Genomic DNA, 13,472 nt, shown 5'->3' on the forward strand with positions numbered 1-13,472 from the left:
CCGCCCCCTGCCCTTTTATGGTTGCTAGAAGCCGGCCAGGCACCGACGGCAACCGGCCGAGACGCGCCCTCTAGGGGAGAAACCACCGGGAGTAACGCGGCGACCGCGGGAAGGAGAAATCACCTCGGCTCAGCCCGCTAGGAAGCGGCGATCAGGTGCTATTTGACAAAGGGCCTCGGCTCAGTACAGGAGGTCCTCGACTTACGACCAACATGTTGAGCCCAACATTTCTGTTATTAAGCGAGACATTTGTTAAGGGACTTCTGCCCCGTTTTACAACCTCTCTTGTCCATGGTTGTTAAGCGAATCGCCTCAGTGGACAAGTTAGTAACCCGGTTGTTAAGTGAATGCGGCTTCCCCACTGACTTTGCTTTTTCAGAAGGTCGCAAAAGGGGATCACATGACCTTGGGACACAGCAACGGGTTGTAAGTGTGAACCGGCTGCCAAGCACCTGAATTTTGATGACGTGATCGTGGGGAATACTGTAACGGTCATAAGTGTGGAAAACGGTCATAAGTCACATGTTTCAGTGCCGTTGTAACTTTGAATGGTCACTAAGCGAATGTTTGTAAATCGAGGATTACCTGTACCAATTATAGTTACCAGTTGTCCTCGACTTACGACCACAATTGAGCCCAAAATTTTTTGATATTCAGCAAGACTTACAGGACCGCCTGCTGCCACCAGTAGCCTCTCACCGGCCAGTATGCTCTCATAGAGAGGGGCTCCTCAGGGTGCCGTCGGCCAAACAGTGTCGACTGGCGGCCCCCAGGGGGAGAGCCTTCTCTGTGGGGGCACCTGCTATCTGGAATGAGCTCCCCTCGGAGATACGGAGGATCCCGGATTTACGCACCTTCCGCCGTGCCCTCAAGACCTTTTTATTTCAACAGGCTAGCCTGGCCTAACTTCCCTTTTTAATTATAAATTTTTAAATTTGTCTTAAAACATTGGGGGTGTTTTAATCTGTCTGGGGCCAAATTATTTAATGGGTTTTTATATTGTCTTTTAAATTTTGTAGTCTGTGTGTTTTATTTCTTTGGCTGTTCACTGCCCTGAGTCCTTCGGGAGTAGGGCGGTATATAAATCTAATAAAATGAAAAATGAAAATGAGTCTAATAAAATGAAGACAAATGAGTTTTTCCTCATTTTATGATCTTTCTTGTCACATTTGTTAAGCGAACCACTTCGGTTTTTAATTTAGTGACAGGGTTGTTAAGTGAATCTGACTTTGTTTTTTTCAGAAGGTCGCAAAAGGAGATCACATGACCTCAGGACGCTGCAATTGTCATAAATATGAGTCTGTTGCCAAGCATTTGAATTTTGTCCACATGACCATGGCAATGCCACAACAGTCATAAGTATGAAAAATGGCCACGTCACTTTTTTCAGTGCCATTGTACAGGACTACCTATATTTTCCTTTTTTAAAAAAGGGAATTGATTTCAGTGACTTAACTCGAAGTACAACCAAGAGGGATCATCTGCCTGCACTCTGGAGTGAGTTTACAGAAAGAACCCAGAGTTGAGCTTAAATTCTTGGTATATTTCTGGCCAAAAAAAAAAATCAGAATCTGGTTGGTTGGAATCTCAATTTAAATGTTGTAGTATATGGTAGCAATAGTATGATTACCTTCCTTGCTCAGTGACCGCAGGTTTTGCTCTTCACCTTTCAGTATGGATTTAGAGCAGTGTGAAATTCAACTTTTTTTTACTACCGGTTCTGTGGGCGTGGCTTGGTGGGCATGGTGTGATGTGGTGGGCGTGGCTTGGTGGGCATGGCAGGGCAAGGATACTGCAAAATCTTCCCACCCCACTCCTGGGGGAAGGATATTGCAAAATTTCCATTCCCACCCCACTCGGGGGCCAACCAGAGATGGTATTTGCTGGTTCTCCGAACTGCTCAAAATTTCTGCTACCAGTTCTCCAGAACCTGCTGGATTTCACTCCTGATTTAGAGACTTTGAGGAAGGAGCTTTGTCTTGAACGTACATGTCTCTTTACATGTGGTCACATAGGGATGAAAATAGAGGCAGTCTTTACAACTATTCATTAAGTGACCATTTGAAAAAGTGGCTTAAGATCATTTTGCATGCTTAGGACCGTTGCAGCATCCCCATGGTTACGGGATCAAAATTTGGATGCTTGACAACTGGTTCATATTTATGTCCAGGGTCACACCATCACCTTTGGTGACCTTCTGACAAGCAAAGTCAATGGGGAAGCCAGCTTCACTTAACAACCGTGTTACTAGCTTAACAACTGCAATTCTTACTAGCTTAACAACTGCACTTAACTGTGGCAAGGAAGGTCATGAAATGGAGCAAATTCATTTAATAACTGTCTTGCTTACCAATGGAAATTTTTGGGCTCAATTGTGGTCGTAAGTGGAAAAATACCTGTAGCGATATAGGTAATTGTTGATAGACCAGGGCCAAAATCACACAGCCATGCATCCCAGCTGGCATCCTAAGCGCAGTGGGGTAGAAGACACCTGACTTTTCAATGTTCACATATTACATCCCAGAAATTCCCTTGCAGAGAGTGTGCTCAACTTACAGTGGTGCTTAAAAGTTTGTAGACATTTGAATTTTCAATATTTTCTGCATAAATATGATATAAAATGAATATGTTATCCACACAAGTCCTAAAACAAGTGGTTGAAGAGAGCCCCAACTGAACAAATGAGTCAAAAATATTATACTTCTTCCTTTATTTACTGAGATTTTTTTCCCCCAAAGCTACATGTGCTGATTTTGTGGACGTGGAGGGAGAACAATTTATCCAATTTATTTCCATCTTAGACAAGATGAAAACCACATCTTAAAGAAAGGGATCCACAAAAATTGGAGCTAAAATCATCCTTAAATGATTTCTTGTCCAGTCTCCTTTTCAGCTGCACTCAATAGAGAGAGAGAGAGACCCTTGCTAGAAGAAATTGCTCCTAGTAGATGACACTTTGAGGAAGCATTACAGAAATAGTTGTCATTGCTTCTTTCCAGAATGTCTTTCTGGAAGACATTCTGAAAACAGCAAGAAGAAAATCATCAGTCTGATTTTGGGGTAGTTCCCCCCTGCAAATTCTAAGCCAGAAGCATCTTGCTTAGTTTTCAAGATCAGACAACACCAACTAAATGAACCACTTGCTTATACAAGATGGTTTGTTTATTTATTTATTTATTTATTTATTTATTTATTTATTTATTTATTTATTAGTTTGATTTACATGCCGCCCTTCTCCGGAGACTCAGGGTGGCTTACAATGCTTTTAAGCAATAGCCTTCATACTTTTGTATATACCCGCTTAGTAGGGCTTTTGGCCCCCCCTAAGCGGTGTTCTATTTTATACAAAGTCAGCTTATTGCCCCCACAAACCGGGTCCTCATTTTACCTACCTCAGAAGGATGGAAGGCTGAGTCAACCTTGAGCCTGGTGAGAATTGAAGTTGCAGTAATTGCAGGCAGCTGGCAGCTAAATACTACTTTAACAGTAGTTTAGTCCACTGCACCACCAGGTTCCTGGTGCATATACATCTGCAGTACATATACAAGATGGTATTGTCATCTGCAGTTGATTTCTAATACACAGAAGTGGGTGCCATAGCAAATGTATTTAAAATATTGTGTATTTGTTCTATGTACCTTGGTCAACATGCCTTTTGTTATTATTGTAACAACTTCTAGACAACTTGTTGTAACAACTTCTAGACAACTTGTTGTAACAACTTCTAGACAACTTGTTGTAACAACTTCTAGACAACTTGTTGTAACAACTTCTAGACAACTAGATTATCATGTCCTGTCATCATTTTAAATTGAAGATGGATAAGGTAGATATTGTTATCTTTTGACTTGACTGTCCTTCATATTTTCTGTCTCTAAGATTTCCAGATTTTTTTTTTCAATTTTCTCTGCTCACAATCTCAGGGCATGATTGGTAATCAATTCACATTGCATCTATTTATCGATCACTAATTTTCATTTGATGAGTAACTCATAGGATCCAAAGACCTTTGAGAGAGGAATATGTGTCCTTTATTTGGTGATGCCTTGACTGCATCACATTTTATATTACTGCAATCTAAATCAGATTACTGTATGCTACTGCAATAGTCTCCAGGCAATTGTTCTTGATTCTCTTTTCTGTTTTTTCGATCCTAGTCTGAAATACATTCAATCTGCTCTGGACCTTCTGGGGTATTATCATGTTTTGTTACATCACAAGGCTGCCTATTTAAGCCAGAACCCAGTTCAAACTACTTGCCAAGTTCTTCGTCGTCCCACCTCCATAAAAGCAAGATTTTTTTTCCTAGAGTTTCTTCTCCAAAATTTATTGAAAGAGGATAGGTTATCGAAATGTCAGCAGTTGCATTGTTTCCCCCTTTAGAATTCAATTTACTGCCTATGTTCCTAAGGCAGAGACTTTTCAATATTTTATTCATGGCTCCTGTGTGAAGTATGAGGATCACAATTCTGGAACATAGGTTAAATGTCAAACTATAGCTGATTCATTGAGGCTGGAAGGAAAAAATAGCTAGCATTACACATAATATGAAGCCATTGATAATTCTGCCTGTGGTTCATTGACTCAACCACAATAGCTAGATGCATACTTTGGACTAAAGCCATCAAACATGATTTAGAAACCACGATGACTAGGTTTCCAGAATAAATTAAATCATATTCTTAGTGTGATGTGGAAACCTTGTGTGTGTGTGTGTGTGTGTGTGTGTGTGTGTGTGTGTGTGTGTGTGTCTGCGCAGGATGGAAGAGGAATGCTTCTGGCGCAGACCTTTGCCTAGTCTTAGAGTTGGGAGGGTGAGAATGCTGGATTTAGCAAGAAGATTATAACGCCGGGAAGCTGCTACACTATTAGATTTTAAAAAGAGAAACTGGGGTGTGTGGTTATTACTTTAAGGGAAGCCAATCAGGTATATATAGGCAGGTAGCTCTGTTTCAGGATCCCCTCTGGATTAGAAGATAACTCAAGGCTTGTAAGAGGAATTGGGAATACGTATACAAAGTCTCTTCCAGTTATTGAATTTACTGGAGAAAATAGAACAGGGAAATGAGAATTACGTGACCATTTCAAGACCAGTTTTATATCAGAAGTGCACCCTGTGTTGCTTCATGAAACAAAAAAATAAATAAATAAAAGGAAGTAAAATCCTTTTATTCTGGTGACTTCATGTTCATATCCATGTTGTTTTTGCTGGCAGAATTACAAAATAAGTTTGTCCTTCAGTTTTCCTGGGATGTCTTTTGGACTTCCCAATTTAGTCCAGGCATTTCTAAGAGGTCTCTCAACCAAATACCAACCAGGCCTAACCCTGCTTAATTTCTGAGTCCAGACATGGTTGGTTAGATGGTGCACCTACAGAGATGTAACAAAATTTCCCTCAGAGAGCTGCAGAGCTGCACTATTTATGTGTGATATGTAATGCATTAAATTAATCTAGATTTTAAAGGATAGAGAAGAATAGAATGAAGAATTACAACAAATGAATTAACAGTTACCATTAATAGGTCAATGTAGGTACAAATAATCAGGAACCAAAGCCGTTCAAGTGAGTACAAATTTAATCTATATTAGCTCACTACAAGAATCTGAACTACTAGCAGTCAGGGCAAATTGGCAGTAGATAAGAGTCAATGGAATTCAAGGAGGGTTGGACTTAGATGTCTTGTGGATGCGAAGGGACTCCAAACTGATGATGTCCATGACTCCTCCCTCGGTTTCAGCCTGGTCATCTCCTATAGCCACAGTACTATACTGTAAATTTAAAAGTACAATTCAATCCAAAATTAATTGGAGGATATTGGAAACTTTATGGAAAAAAATGGTAGATTTAGTTCCTTATTGGAAATGTAACATTGGTTTTTACGATATGCTTCTTTACTTATAGTGGTTCCCTTTTGAACATGCCAAAAATTGAGAAATGAAAGAGGAGATAACGTAAATGTAGATCGTATGTTTTTATGATTGCAGTAAATATTATATGAATACAATGAGAGGCTGTCTGTTTTCTATCAAGCTCACCTCTACATATTTAAACAACAATTCTATGGCTCAGAATCCCATTTGGAGGAAATTAAGGCAACATAAACTAATTTGTAGAGTTGTTTTCTTCTTTTTGACTATTTTTAAGGTAACTGATATAGGAGAGGGAGAGGGAGGGAGAGAGGGAGAGGGAGGGAGAGAGGGAGAGGGAGAGAGATTGAGAGAGAGAGAGAGAGAGAGAGAGAGATCTTTCTTTTATGGATTTCTCTCTTTTTTCCCTCTGTTTCCATATCATAAACAAATTAAAACAGAAACTGTGGTCAAAGGGGAAACATGAGGTCTGCTGACATTTATGCTAGAGAGACTCTAGCAATTGAAAGTTGCCATTCTCTGTCCTCAAAAGTTGAACTCAGTGGGAATGTTTCCGAAAGGATAAGATTGCACTGTTGGTTTTGAACCGAGTTCCCATATCAAAAAGAATTGAAGTTTGATTATGGTCAAAAGCATGAGAAACACTGTGAAATGCAGAGGGAAATCTTATACGGAAGCTGAAGATAGATTGCCTTTCTCCTCCCAAAGAAACAACTTTGAGTGGGGTTGGGGTGGAGAACACAAGAGAAACCACTCTGCTTCATTTCCAAGAACTGTTTGCTTTTTAGTTTTTAGTATTTGGAGGAAGCAATCTCGTTGGCATGACAATGCATACAAGAAGCGCTGCCAAGATGAATGAAAGGAATCAACCTTGCTGAAGATAAGGAAAAATCGGTTGGCCTCACCCCATCCAGGAAGTGTCTTCAGATCACCTCCGAGTATTACAGATCAAACGACAAGCTGGAGTTCAATTCTGTCAACTTGTTACTGAAGGATGTTTCACAAGAGGCCAATTACAGATTCGCCGGGTAAATGCTGACATCTTAGTACTCTGCTTTGAATTGCCGTACGGATGCAGGTTTATTTATACATGCACACGAGTGGCCTCACAGATGAGAATGAGGCCTGTTTAAGGGAGGGGTGGGGAACTCTGATCCTTTTATGATCTGTGAACTCCATGCTGGCTCAGAAATTCTGGGAGTTGAAGTCCACAGGTCGTAAAGGGGGCCTCGTTGCCCATCCCTGCTTTAAAGCAATGATACATCTTTGTGTTCATATTGGGAGGGGGGAACCCCACACTTCACCAGATGGCAGCATGATTCCTGGGGTCCTTAATATTAAACCTTCCCATATAAGGAGAACTGTAAGCATTACCTAGGGGGCAATAGTACCCCCTTCTCTCTTATTTATTAGATTTTCATCCCGCCTTTATTACTTCACAAGTAACTCAAGGCGGTGAACAGGAGGTGGGTTTCAGCAGGTTCTGACCAGTTGGAGAACTGGTAGCGGAAATTTTGAGTAGTTCGGAGAACCAGTAGTAAAAATTCTGACTGGCCCCACCCCCATCTATTCTCTACTCCCAGGTCCCAACTGATCGGGAAGAAATGGGGATTTTGCAGTAACCTTTCCCTGGATTGGGGAGGGAATGGAGATTTTACAGTATCCTTCCCCTGCCATGCCCACCAAGCCACGCCCACCAAGCCATGCCACGCTCACCAAGCCACACCCACAGAACCGGTAGTAAAAAAATTTTGAAACCCACCACTGCGGTGAACACGCATAATGCATACAGGTAGCCCTAGCCTTACGACCACAAGTGAGCCCAAAATTTCTGTTAAGTGAGACATTTGTTAAGTGAGTTTTGCCCCATTTTACCACCTTTCTTGCCACAGTTGTTAAGTGAATCACTGCAGTTGATAAGTTAGTAACCCGGTTATTAAGTGAATCGGGTTCCCCATTGACTTTGCTTGTCAAAAAGTTGCAAAAAGGGATCACGTTTACCTTGTGATACAGCAACGGTCATAAGTATGAACCAGTTACCAAGCGTCTGAATTTTGATCATGTGACCATGGTTACAAGGTTGTAACTGTGAAAAACAGTCATAAGTCACATGTTTCAGTGCAGTTGTAACTTTGAATGGTCACTAAGCAAACTGTTGTAAATCGAGGACTATCTGTATCAATTACAGTTACAGGGAGTCCTTGACTTAACGACCACCTCTGGTAACTGTGAAAAATGGTCATAAAATGGTCACTTTTTTAGTGTAACTTTGAATGGTCAGTAAGTAAACTGTTGTGAGTTGAGGACTACTGTATTATGTTGTAAGCCACTCAGAGTCACCCCGAACCAAGAGATCAGCAGCATATAAATTAAATAAAAAATAATCTCTTTCTTCTTCCTGTTTTCCCCACAACAAAACCCTGTGAGATGTGTTGGCCTGAGAGGGAGTGACTAGCTCAAAGTCACCCAGCAGGCCTTTCATGCCTAAGGCTGGACTAGAACTCATGTCTCCTGGTTCCTAGAACCAGCAATTTAACTACTACACCAGACTGGCTCACTTAACCATGAAATTTATTGCTTTAGGACAGTTCACATGGTATTTTGAATTTCTGAGATACTTGTACTACCTTTGTACTACCTCTGAAGTACAAGTTCCTCTTTAGCATGGCATAGGATCCAATTCTTGAATCATCTTATTCTATAACTACAGGTTTTCTTGCACAAATTCCCCAGTTCTCATTTTAACATATGTAATACTAATTTAATCAAGGGAAATGCCACTAATTAGGTTAATAACATGTGGCCGCCAATACATACCACAACATATTCTGTATTTTTTTTGTATTACAACACTGGTCATATACATCATCCTGAATACATTCTTCCAGTCATTTCTGGCTTGGTGTTAATGAATCATTTCTAAGATAAATAAACCGGTAACAGAATCAGTCACCATTTGAACAAAAACATGCCGGTGCTTTGTTTTTCACGTATGTAATGTGCAATCTGTTTCTTTAGTCGCTTCAAAAATACATACTGCATTCTTGTTGCGCAACACTTGTCTTCGAAAAGGGTAAACAATAAATCTGTCGCAGAATAATTCACGATAAAAGAAAATCTATGTTTTCGGTTTTTTAAAAATACTCATTAGTTTTCATTGGATGTGAACAATATTTTAACTGCTTTTAAAAGTAGAGTCTTCCTTAATTCAAACTTGTTACTTAGTGACCTAATGGACATATGACATATCCATGGCATTCATAACTAACTGCAAGATGCCAAATGTGACATCATATTCATGCCAGGATATTTGAGTCCCAGCATCTCACAAAAGTACTGTATGCAAGTTGTCCATTTACGTGATAACATTATCATACATGTCATCATTTGCCTCTGCAGTCATCCATATACACACATACAGTTTTCTTGCCAATGTTCCAGAAGTTGTTTGCCATGGCCTTTTTTTCAGCTTCCTAATCAGCTGCAAAATACAATATTGTCTGGGGGTTTCCTAGCTAAATAGTAAACCAGGGTTAACTCTGCTTCCTTCCGAGTCCAGAGAACACTACCAAGTTTTTGACCTCTGCTGAGATCTTTAATTGTCATAGACAATGTTTAAAAAATTGATAACTCTTTTAACATGATCTTTCTTACTTCAGAAAAAGGAATTTCACCAAAGATTGGTTCAGATGAAATAGGGTAAACTGCATAAGGTCAGCTGCCAGAGAATTCACACATGGTTTATTTCAATCATGGTTTGTTGAATGAGCACACACGAGCATATGGAGAACCCTAAAGGATAATGTGGCTTGTTTAAGTCATGATTTATGGGTTAGTGCTATGTGTGCACACGTGAAAAACAAACTCAGATTCGATTGTCATTATTGACAATCTTGATTTTGCCGTCTTTATTTATTTTTTTTAACCACATCCTACAGACAGTCTACTTCCAGACTTTCAGCATTCTGTTATTATATCCTGCAACAATAATGTCAACTCATGCCTTGACCGTGATTCATTTATAAAATACCAGTTATTCTGGAAGTTTGTTGGTTTGGTAATTTTTTTTTAAAGAATCTAAGTAAAAGAGAGGGCTGGTTGTGGGTCCCAAGACTGGGCCTTCTTAACTGATGCCACAAAAGGACCTGCCCAAAATCAGAATGATTTTGGAAAGGTATTAAGAATTTGGCTCTTCCAAAAGTATGTGTTTGTGTGTACATGTGATTGGAATCTTTGTTCCCTTCAAGGAAGAAACTGTGAATTGCCTACTGCTGAGTGTGTGATTGTTAACATTCAGCATTGCATTATAGTCTTCCTTTTAACCTTTTTTTTTTTTGTTATATCTGGACTTGTAAGCTACTCAGAGTTGCTTTCAACTGAAGCTGCATGCAAGCCTGAGTCAATGCAATAAATAACCAGGGTGTCTTAGGCAGGTAAGGGTTTTAAGGCTGCGTCTTAAACAATACTATTCTAGCCAGATGCTTTCTCCGTTCATTAGATTACAAGTCTCATCCTCTATGGGAACCTTGAATAATAACAGTATTAGATGGGGATAATGGGAGCTGTAACTGAACAAATGTTTGGAAAATTTGTGGAAAGTTTGCCTTTGATTAAAAAGAAGAAGTTTCTTGCATAAACAAAGGGCTAATGAGAGTTTTCCTTGGTCTTTTGGATCTCGGTGAATTTTATTAATTTTAGGTGTCCAAAATTCATGTTTAGAATATCTCAGGTGCAGGCGTTGGGAATGGGAGGAGGAGGGGGGAGGAGGAGAAGGAAAGGAAGGAGGGAGGGAGAGGGAGTCTGTTTCTTGAATTTTTTCCACAACAAGGAGAGCACAGACAAGTCTGACCTGTGAAACAAAAACTTTACTACCCTGTTTCCCCCAAAATAAGACATCCCCTGATAATAAGCCCAATCGGGCTTTTGAGTGCATGGCAATAAGGCCAAGCACTTATTTCAGGGTTCAAAAAAAGTATAAAATAGGGTCTTATTTTCAGGGAAATATCCTGTGATTTTCTGAGTTATGTAAGTTACAAGCCAAAAACTTGTAAGGAATGAAAACATTCCTTAGGATTAGCCTAAGGAATGTGAAAATGGTATGATATGCAGATATGACAATTATTGTCTAGAGTGTATTTAAAGGAAATAGTCCTATAAAATACATTAAGAGGAATGGATCCTAAAGCATAATTACATATTTATTTTCTAGGCCTTTCCCATTGTTTGGCAAGCCAAGCCATTTGGCTTTCTCCAGAAGTATGTTTTTTCTAGTCATATGTAGGCAAAGAATATTTTCTTTACACATTTCATTTTGCATATTCATATACACCCATGTGTGTGTACAATCAAATTTTATTATGAACAATGTCATTGTTGAAGTCCCCCTGCCTGAATCATGCTGTGGAAGCACACAACAATATTGGTGGACAGCAGTTCCTCAGATCTCTCTTCATGAACCATGTGTTTAGCTCAGTAACATCAGGCAGGCTTTTGGTTCTCCACCAGGGCCTACAAGAAACAATCCAGAAGGATACCAGAAAATGTAGCAGGTTTACAGCTGCCACACAGCAACCATCTTGAGGATGTGATAACAGGGTGTGTTTGCTGTGTGGTGGAGGCAGGAGAACGTGCCTATCATAAGATCTTTGGTTGCCTCTTGAGTTTGTACATGGTGTTATCTCTTGTACAGTCTCTAACTGGAAAGCTAAGCCATAGTATGGTTTCTAGGGACACTAGGAATGGATCTGGGTTTTTTTGGAAGGCTATGTGTATTGTCTAGTTATCTCAGTATGTACACATTCGATGCAATGGTCACTCTGTTAAAGGCGCAGCAGTGTATCTCCATGTCTAGCACAACATATTGATCTTGACACAAGGCCTGGGCAGAAAATCAGCAGAATATTCACAATTGTTGACAGTCCACATCTACTGTGGGTTGTTGGGGCTCACTTTAGAGAAGCTGCACATAAAGTTGGGGTTCACAGGCTGCTCTCCTAGAGCCCCTTGGATGTGCATATTATTATTATTATTATTATTATTATTATTATTATTATTATTATTATTATTTATATGCCGCCCTTCTCCGGAGACTCAGGGCGGCTTACAATGTGTTAAGCAATAGCCTTCATACTTTTGTATATTTATACAGTCATCTTATTGCCCCCATAATCTGGGTCCTCATTTTACCTACCTTAGAAAGGATGGAAGGCTGAGTCAACCTTGAGCCTGGTGAGATTTGAACTTGCAGTAATTGCAGGCAGCAGATGTAAGTGGATGTTAATAACAGTGCTTTAGTCTGCTGAGCCACCAGAGCTCTCATTTTAATATGACCCCCTCTGCCAAAAGGGAAGTTAAGATTTCTGGTAAGAACAGCTATAATAAACAGGCACATGGAGAACGAAGGAGGAAAAATCTCTGAAGGAGAAAAAAAGGAAAACCAGGAAGATGGACTTCAGCATGAGTCCGAAAGCTCGGAAGACAAAACCTCTGGTCCCGGTAACCAACCCAAATTGGATCCTGCAACATTATTCTAGGACACGTATATTTGCCTTCATTTGTGGAAAAAGGAAAAGTATGTCGAAAAAGGGGAGCTATTGATAAATGAATGACTTTGAATATTTTTATTCTGGCTCTACCTCCCACTTCCATCCAGCAATTGAATGGAGTTCTCAGAGAGGCTGTTGGCCAAAAATACATTAAAAAAAAAAAAAGCTGGCCATCCATGACATAAAGAAATAACATCCCAAACTTTACATAGTGAATTGTTATGAGACTTTGGCAAAGAGTAGCTCTTCTAGATCCTCTTAACTTCCCAAAGCTGCTCTTTCTTTTAATTCTCCCCAAATATTCTGTGTTGTCCTATAAAACCCCTTTAAAAGGAGGGGGAACAGACCTGAATTTTTGAGAAGAAATTCAGGGGATCTGAAGGATTAAAATGGGGAGGGGGTCATAATGTCATTTGCCCTAAGTAGAGCCTTCCCATTCCCGGTCATCTGGTATTAGATATGCATCAACAGTAATCCTTCCTTGTCTTCTCCTTTTCTGAGATGATTGATGATACAGAACACTTCTGGAAGAAACAAGGGCATAGTCAGAGAGAAGCATGTTTATCTTCAGAGTGTTTGGAAAAAGTAAGGAAATAATGCTCACCAAAGGTCATCCTTGAGAAATTTTCATGTGAGGCACAGTTGGAGAATTCACGAGAATGCAAAAGGTTTGTAGAATTTTCCAGAAACTTCCTTCCTTTTAAATGAAGTCACAATTCAGCTTCATTCTTCTACACCCGAGATGAGCAGACATCTGGCAGATGGGAGTTCATTTATATTTTTTGGGACTAAAATATAAAATGGCTACTAGGGACAATAATGTAAAACAGCAGACCAGTGATGGGATTAAAAAATTTTTACTACCGGTTCTGTGGGGGTGGCTCGGTGGGCGTGGCATGACTTGGTGGGCGTTGCTTGGTGGGTGTGGCGGGGGAAGGATCCTGTAAAATCTCCATTCTCTCCCCACTCCAGGGGAAGGTTACTGCAAAATCCCCATTTCCTCCTGATCAGCTGGGACTTGGGAGGCAGAGAATATATGGAGGCGGGGCCAATCAGAGT

At 40.1% G+C, this 13,472-nt stretch overlaps 1 long non-coding RNA gene across 1 annotated transcript; it reads right to left on the bottom strand.

The window, feature by feature from the left end:
* Window positions 1-12,473: 12,473 nt before the first annotated feature.
* LOC117674730 (uncharacterized) lies at window positions 12,474-13,179 on the bottom strand. The gene is made up of 2 exons (XR_004593966.2): window positions 13,018-13,179; window positions 12,474-12,937 (listed from the first exon to the last, which is right to left on the bottom strand). It is a non-coding gene; the product is annotated as an uncharacterized LOC117674730 (long non-coding RNA).
* Between the last annotated feature and the right edge of the window lie 293 nt (window positions 13,180-13,472).

Source organism: Pantherophis guttatus, chromosome 1 (assembly GCF_059756535.1).
Source record: "Pantherophis guttatus breed Tessera chromosome 1, ASM5975653v1, whole genome shotgun sequence".
In the NCBI taxonomy this organism is placed as follows: domain Eukaryota; kingdom Metazoa; phylum Chordata; class Lepidosauria; order Squamata; family Colubridae; genus Pantherophis; species Pantherophis guttatus.